The sequence below is a fragment of the Lissotriton vulgaris genome, chromosome 5 (assembly GCF_964263255.1).
Source record: "Lissotriton vulgaris chromosome 5, aLisVul1.2, whole genome shotgun sequence".
In the NCBI taxonomy this organism is placed as follows: Eukaryota; Metazoa; Chordata; class Amphibia; order Caudata; family Salamandridae; genus Lissotriton; species Lissotriton vulgaris.
The window spans coordinates 1,564,953,464-1,564,961,748 of NC_141693.1; the positions used below are offsets into that span (position 1 = coordinate 1,564,953,464).

Sequence of the window (8,285 nt, forward strand, 5' to 3'; positions counted from 1 at the left end):
ACAATATGTCGATGACATCCTCTTGGCAGCCGACACCACTCCACTAGCTGTCACAGCCACCATTCAACTCTTGCATTTCCTTGCAGAAAATGGCCACAAGGTCTCTAAGAAGAAGTTGCAATTCTGCCAACCCCAGGTCACTTACCTAGGCCACCTTTTGTCCAAAGACGGAAGGAAACTGACTCCTGACCGGATCCAAACCATTCTCGACACCCCCGTCCCTAAGACCCAGAAACAGGTCCGCTCCCTACTAGGCCTCACCTCCTTCTGCCGACAGTGGTTGCCCAACTTTAGCCTGGTAGTAAAACCACTGCTTTCATTGTTAGCAAAGGACATCCCTCTCCCACTCCCTTGGACCCCTGAGTGTCAGGCTTCTTTCGTGCAACTACGAGATGCCCTCTGCTCAGCCCCTGTGTTGGGTACCCCCGATTACACAAAGCCCTTCTCCCTTTACACCCATGAGAGGGAGGGATGCGCTTTATCTGTCCTGACCCAATCCATCGGCCCAAAGCAACGACCATGCGCTTACTTCTCAGCCACTCTCGACCCCGTAGCCAGAGCCCTGCCTGCTTGCCTTCGAGCCGTAGCTGCTGCAGCGATCTCTATCCGACAGAGTGAGGGGATCGTGCTCTCGAATTCCCTCACAGTACTGGTACCCCATGCAGTTGACACCCTCCTAAACCAAACCAAAACGCAACACCTGACGAGTGCACGACTGACAGGATACGAACTGACCCTGCTCGCACCCCACATCACACTGAAGAGATGCACCACACTGAACCCAGCAACCCTGCTGCCCTTACCAGAAAACGATCCCAATGCACACCCTGTACACGACTGTGTGACCCTCACAGACGAACAGACCAGAAGTAGGGTTGACCTCAGAGACACGGCTTTCCCCGACCCCGACGGAGAGCTGTGGGTGGACGGTTCTTGCATCAAGCTCCCCGATGGCACCACTTCAGCTGCCTATGCAGTCACCACGGCTCGAACTGTAGTCGAGACAGCCCGCATAACGCAACGATCTGCCCAGGCAGCGGAACTAATTGCCCTGACACGAGCCTGTATTCTAGCAGCAGGGACCACGGCAAACATTTACACCGACAGCCAGTATGCCTTCGGGGTGGTTCACCATTTTGGACTCCTTTGGAGGGAGAGGGGATTCTTGACCTCGCACGGCACCCTCATTTTGCACGGGGACCTAGTCTCCGCCTTGATCGAAGCCGTCCTTCTCCCCAAAAAGCTTGCAGTCATCAAATGCCAGGCACACAAAAAGGTGACAGACATTATTGGACAGGGAAATGCACTAGCCGACCTCACTGCCCGAGCGACGGCTGAAAATAGGACGACAACACGCATGTACGTGACCAGGTCACAAGCAGAAAAATGGACTGATGCTAGGGACACTATCAGAGACATTCAAATGGCTAGCACACAACACGAACTGACTGAATGGACACGGGTGGGATTGAAAGACGATGAAGGCTGCTGGCGGACAAAAGACACAAACAAATGGTTGTTACCTGACTCATACCTGATTCCCATATTGACTATGGCGCATTCCCCTGCCCACATAGGATCAGCCCCCATGATTGAACTTGTCTCCAGAGTCTGGCACAATGATAAGATCACAGAGTCCGCCAAACGCCTGGTCCAACAATGTTTGATATGCCTGCAACACAATCCCGGGAAAGGAACTGTAGTACCCCGGGGAGGGTTTGGGGTTCCGAATCACCCATTTGAAGTCCTGCAGATGGACTACATCCAACTAGACAGATGTCAAGGCCTGAAATATGTACTTGTGGTGGTATGCGCATTTAGCAAATGGGTGGAAGCATATCCAACCCGTGACAACACTGCTATGGCCACAGCAAAAGTACTGTTAAAGGAGTTTTTCCCCCGTTACGGCCTTTGTCGAATTTTGTGGAGCGACAATGGCCCCCACTTCGTAGCCGAAGTTATCCAACTCATTTTGAAGGGGTTGGGTGTAAAACAAAAGTTCCACGCAGTCTTCCACCCCCAATCTGCTGGACTAGTGGAACGACATAACGCCACACTGAAACTAAAATTGGCCAAAATAGTAGCTACCACAGGACTGAAATGGCCAGACGCACTCCCCCTGGCGCTGCTTTCAATGCGTTCCACCCCCACCAAACACCACTTGACACCATACGAGGTTGTTTTCGGCCGGCCTATGAATGTCTGGTCTGCACCAAAACCAACTTCCATTCATGACGTCCCGGACGTCTTAATGTCTGATTACTTATGTCAGTTGACTAAAACACTGTCTGTTATCCATCAACAGGTGCTGCATGCCATCCCTGACACTTCCAGGGGTCCCGGACACACCATTCAGCCTGGGGATTTTGTCCTGATCCGGAACTTCCAGCGTGCCAAGAGTCTGGAACCCCGGTGGACGGGCCCCTGGCAAGTCCTCATCACCACCCGAACAGCACTACGGGTGGAGGGAAAACGCAACTGGCTGCATGCACACCACTGTAAGAAGATCTCCTCGACCCTGACCTCGACTGAAAACATCGACAGCCAAGAAGAACTCCTGAACAACGACCGACCGTCACTAACCTGCTATCCTGATACCGACACACTTGAACTTTCAAAATTCTCTGATCCCACAGTGCCATCAAAAGAAGGGTATTTCCTGCGTCGAAAGGAGGGAGTCTCGGCTAAGTAGACCACGGACTGAGTTAAATCTCAGAACGGTGACCTAAACACTACCAAGGGTTACCCGGAGAGAAGCAAAGCAAAGTCTGTGGTTCTGCCCGCTACCGAGCCCCTTGAAGATGATGGAAGCGCCAGATAAGAAGATGATGGAAGCGCCAAATAAGAAGATGATGAAGGAAACAGGAAATACCCACCGCAGGAACCCAAAAGCAGACAGACTCCATAGCCCAAAGACTATTGCGCTCTTCATCACAATCCTCTTCTGCTTTCTCCTCATGACCACACTCTGGATTGTGGAAGAAAATGCACCTGCTCACGAAACATTCCTGACCACTGTCCAGCCTACCACCATGAAGGAACATTATCTGATCTCGCTCTCTCCCCAACTCAGAGAGAGACGAAAGGAATTTTGGAATAACTCCTTCGTACAACTACTTCACCAGCACAACCTTGCCACCAATGCCACCAACTGTTGGATCTGTGGGTTGCTACCCCACGCCACTGGACATTCGATACCATTCATCCCTTCACCTTTCTCAGTTCACGGTTCCTGTCTTGCCTGGCTGATGCTTCTGCAAGAAAGCTTTAAGGACAATGCCACCTCCAGCAAAACGGTAACGCATTTCTACGACGGGGTCTGGCGGAACAGAATAAAGACACACTTCTGCCCGCAGACCAACAGCAACACGATCCACTTGGACATCCCTGCTAAAGAACAAGTTGAAATGCAAGTGTTCAATAATCCAACCAGAACCACCTTCTCCTACCTGCGAAAACGAACGGCTGCCACCCTGACTGTGGCCCTGTCAGTCATCAACGCCACTGGCCACATGTGCATGGAAGGGCTTGGGACTCAGCTGGTAGGCCACAGTGCCTGCCGGTTTTCCAGAACTCTGGACTCCATCGACCCGCCTTCCTTTGTGGCATCTCCAAACACGTATTTCGTCTGCGGCACGAAGGCTTACACCTGGCTCCCCAAAGGCTGGGGGGGCACTTGTTTCATTTCCTTCATCCTTCCTCCGACTTATGTGGCACCAGCAAATCATCACAGACAAAAACGAGCCAAGGACATCGAACAAGCCGATTCAACAGGAGCGCAATTCATCGATGCTATGAAAGGACTAGTCCCCCTCTGGGGCCCGATGGCAAACAGCCGTGCCATCCGACATCTGACTCAAGCAGTTGAGACAACAATGAACATCACGGCTGGTATCCTTGCTAACAACACCGCTGAGCTCCAAGCGGTCCGCTTGGTGGCCCTCCAAAACCGCCTTGTCCTGGATGTGGTTCTTGCGGACCGTGGTGGAGCATGCCGCATCATTGGGTCCAGCTGCTGTACATACATACCGGACAACTCACCCTCAGTGTACAAAGCCATCGAACATCTTCACAGACTCTCTTCAGAAGTGCACCAAGAACAAGAAGAATGGTCGCTTGGTGGTTGGTTCTGGAACACCGTTAAGAACTGGGGTTGGAGACTGTTCACCATTATCCTGATTCCTGTAGTTGTGGTGTGCGGTCTATGCTTAGGAATTCAATGTCTGCCACCTCTGTGTTCATTATGTGCAAATTGTATTTACCCTAAGACTGTGGACTTTGAAAACGAACGTATGAGAGCAATATTTGATGCCGAGGTTAGGAATTTGATGAAGATTGACATTGAGTAAGCAAGTTGGCTAAGATATGTTGAAAAGGGAGGACTGTTAAAGATTAAACTGCAAAACGTCAACATTATCGGCGCCATCTTGCCCCCCCCTTTTCGAGCCCATTCGTGCGCGTAAGCGGCAGCCATTTTGACTGCCATGGCCTCCCTGCCCCTCACTAATAGCCAGCGCGTCTCTCTCTCTCTTAACCTCACAAGCATTCCCCCGCACGCTGACAACCCCCGCTCTCTCATGCCTTGGGTCATAAACCCCTCTTCAGCGCAGCTTCACCACTGAGTCCCATCCTGTTCCCAGCGCGACACCTCCCCTCATTCCTTTCATGGCCTCAAACCCTTTTGATGCAAACCCCCTTTTTCCTGCGTCCCCGTTTGTCTTCCCTGTTCCCAGGCCGCCACCTGGCTCTGCGGATACTGTTTATTACCCCGTACAGTAGGAAGCTTCCCCTCCCCATCAAAAGACCCCCGAACCGATCAAAGCCCCCACCCCATGGGATCCGATCAACCCCATGCATTCCGTGAATCGGCGGAATGCCCTGCTGTGCAACGACCATCACCTGTTGTGACCAGGGTGGGGAATCCAACTGTAAATGTATGTGGGAACGGGTCTGAAGGGGAGATTCCGAGGATGTTCTTTCAAGTATTAAAGTATTGCGAGAATGTGTTATGTGCAATAAAGGTCATAAACTCAACTATAAGAGGCCAGGCCTCAGAGATGTGGTTAGAGCACCTCGTGACGATACTTGCTGTCTGAATTGATGTGTTCTCCTCCGGAGAAAATAAAATCCTCGTTTCCCGCCTTCCAGTCTCCAGCGCCTGCTTCTTCATTGATTTATATTGGTGGGTCATAGAGGCGATACCGCCGGGCAACATAAAGGGGTCTTTGGTTACCGGTTGTCTTTGGAACCCCTTTTAACAAAGGGAGCAGGCGCTGTAAGTATTGGTTGGGTACTTCCTTTGGTAATGACTAGGCCACTGACGCCAGAAGCCTCAGCACACACTGATATGTACGCACGTGGGCTACTTTCGTGCTTAACCGGTGTTCCGAGGAGTGCTGTACCCCCATCGAGCTTTGTACCCTCTGTGGTGCCGTATCACCGGGGGTAGGAATACCTAGGCCGCAGAGTGGGCCCTAATCTACACTGTTTCTAGGTGTAGATTTTAGCGTTGGATGGAGAGAGAGGTGGGCGAGGGGATAGACGTTCATATTGGATGCTGTCCATGACGTTCACGGATGCCCCAGTGTTGATCATAGCATGTACCGGGGATCCTGCGATCGGTACGTCGCACATTGGTGGCGCAGACTCTGCGCACCATCTCTGCCAATGAAGGACACGAAGTACACCTCATCATCATCGTCTTCCAAACTAAACACCGCGCGGGAAGCATCACTGCAAGGACCAGGGCCTTCAAGCGACAGCTGATGCACACTGCCAGAGGCCAGGGGCCGGCAGGGTGCGCAGTGAGGCTGGGGGTGAGGAGCCGGAAGACAGACAGGGCCCCTGTAGCCACGTGGTGGGCCTCTCCAGCGTCAGGGCGCTCGCCGAGGCATCACACAACGGGGGGGGGCGGCGGAAAGCGTGTCCCCGGGCCCAAAGGACAGGCTCCTTGTGTTTGAGTGTCCTCCATATATTGCAGTATTATACCTTTATGTTTACTTTATATGCTTTTGTAACCTGCACACGTGTCACTTTTTCCTCCTGTAATGCACCGTTTGTTACCTCTTGTATTTTGTTAGCTCACGATTGCCACTTTTGCCGCATGCAATGTAACGTTTGCTTTTGTAATTTGTTCACTTGTAATGTTCTCATGTATCAGTTCTGTTCCTATTGTGAAGTATTGTGAAGCGCTCTGATACCTTCGGGTAAAGTCTGCGCTATATAAAAACGCATACATAAAATAAAATAAAATAAAAGCACACGATGTATTGCATCAAGGAGCAGCCTTCGGGCATGCGTTGACACACAGCTTCAAGAAAAAAAAGAAAAGCACACACTTCTCCCTCCCCCCTCCCCACCCCACTCCACCTCCCCCCCCCCCCTGATCACCCAGTGTTCCTAAGAGAAGGTTAGAATTTGTTCAACTATAATAGTGCGCTACATGTGTATGTCACAAAAATTAAATTTCCCATAAAAAATAAGTTCTTTGTCAAGACCACTGTAACTTTTCTTTTCTTTATAATTAAAACAGAGCATCCGGGAATGCATCTTTTGTTTTATGCTATTAAATAAAAAAAAAGATATTTGTGTCCATTTCCCCTATATATGTTTTAATTAAAATGCCGCCATTTTGGCAAAGTACAGTAGAGTAACTTTTTAACACACGTCTAGTTTCATGTTGTCATTAATAATTGCACTTCTTAACCAAGGGATGAAATGAGCACTTTGTGCGTGGAGTCGAGCCAGCCAGAAGTCGAACCTGGAATCTTCTGCTCCGTAGGCAGACGCGTTACCCATTGCGCCACTGGCCCACTGCTATCTCTACACGACGGGGCAGAGTACTAGACCAGTGCATATGCGCTCTGGGATATGGTCGGTAGTGTGCACACTAGACAGGTTGAATAAGCTGGGAAAATTATAGCTCTTTCACATTAAGTAGTGAAGAGTCAAATACTGAGGTCTATGAAGGGATCACTTAAGGAACTCACCGAATGTACAGGCAATAAAAGTCACAACAACTTTAACAGCCACTGCTCTCTTGGGCAAAGAGTAGTGATGTAACTTTGTATATTTTGTTCCCTGCTCTGATTGGATCAAAGTCTTTTCGATTTGGTCAGAACTCGCGATTTAACTAGTTCTTTTCCACTGCAGTGCAAGTGCAGAGGGCGGTGTGGCGGGAAATACAACTGTTTGCGCACATTATACATCGCAACTGGAAAGAACCACTGTTCCGCAGACACAATACATTTGTTATTTATTTTTCTAGAACCGTGGCCAATGGCCATGCACTAGTGTCACAGATGCCACGTTATTTTGACCAGTTTAAATGGAAAAAGTCACTAGCAGCTGCATCCGTGACAGCCATTATGAAGGTCCGCGCCTTCGAGACCACGCTTGTAAAGGTGCTTTTTAAAAAACATTTCACTAGCATTTATTGTTCGATGAAAATATTGGGCCCTTTGGCAAATCGACAGTTATCTGTTTTACAGTTAAAACAGACCTATCGAGAAACTCTGATGGCCCACTTTAAAAACTAAATATTGGCGTTAAATTCCTAGTATGTAACTTAATCAAATGCGTAGCTGTTTATGTAACGAAATTTACAGGTCAGTTTATTATAAAACCAGACAGGACGGAACTTCATGGTCTAACAGGCATGATGTAGTTTCTTATAATGTTTATAGATCATTGTAATGTTTATATTATTGGTTGAAAAAAGGTGCCTCCACAATTCGAGCCAGCCAGGAGTCGAACCTGGAATCTTCTGCTCCGTAGGCAGACGCGTTATCCATTGCGCCACTGGCCCGCTGTGTATGAAGTCTTCAGAGAACAGGTAATAGCCAAATCACAGGTGAGGTGCTACAAGTTGGTGCTGTGACAGACAGTAAGGATATAGCGGCGCACTCTACAATAGAAAACACACAGTTCTAGGAGCTAAGTACAATATCAACTCATTTCAAGTCGAAGCTCTGAAGCCAGCCTACAGGTTTGTGGAGCTTCAGAGCCCTGCACACTTTTCTTCTTTGCAGAGATGAATGCTGCCTTCGAGGGGAAAGGCTTCTTGGCTTTGCCTCCTCTAACTGCAGAAATGCGGCTGGAGCCTGACATCTTACAATTCCTTCCGTTATATATAACAATATATAACATTTTGCAGACAGTACTACATGACAACTACGAACAAACTACTATATGCTATAAACAAACAAAATCAGTTCTACAGTCTTTCAGATAAGGTGGCCTGCCAGGAAGCATCCTGTTGGCCTTGCGCCTGTGGTCACACAATG

At 49.3% G+C, this 8,285-nt stretch overlaps 1 non-coding gene across 1 annotated transcript; it reads right to left on the minus strand.

Moving 5' to 3' along the window:
- Nucleotides 1–7,734: 7,734 nt before the first annotated feature.
- On the minus strand, nucleotides 7,735–7,807 carry TRNAR-ACG (transfer RNA arginine (anticodon ACG)). Its single transcript has one exon. It is a non-coding gene; the product is annotated as a tRNA-Arg (tRNA).
- Between the last annotated feature and the right edge of the window lie 478 nt (nucleotides 7,808–8,285).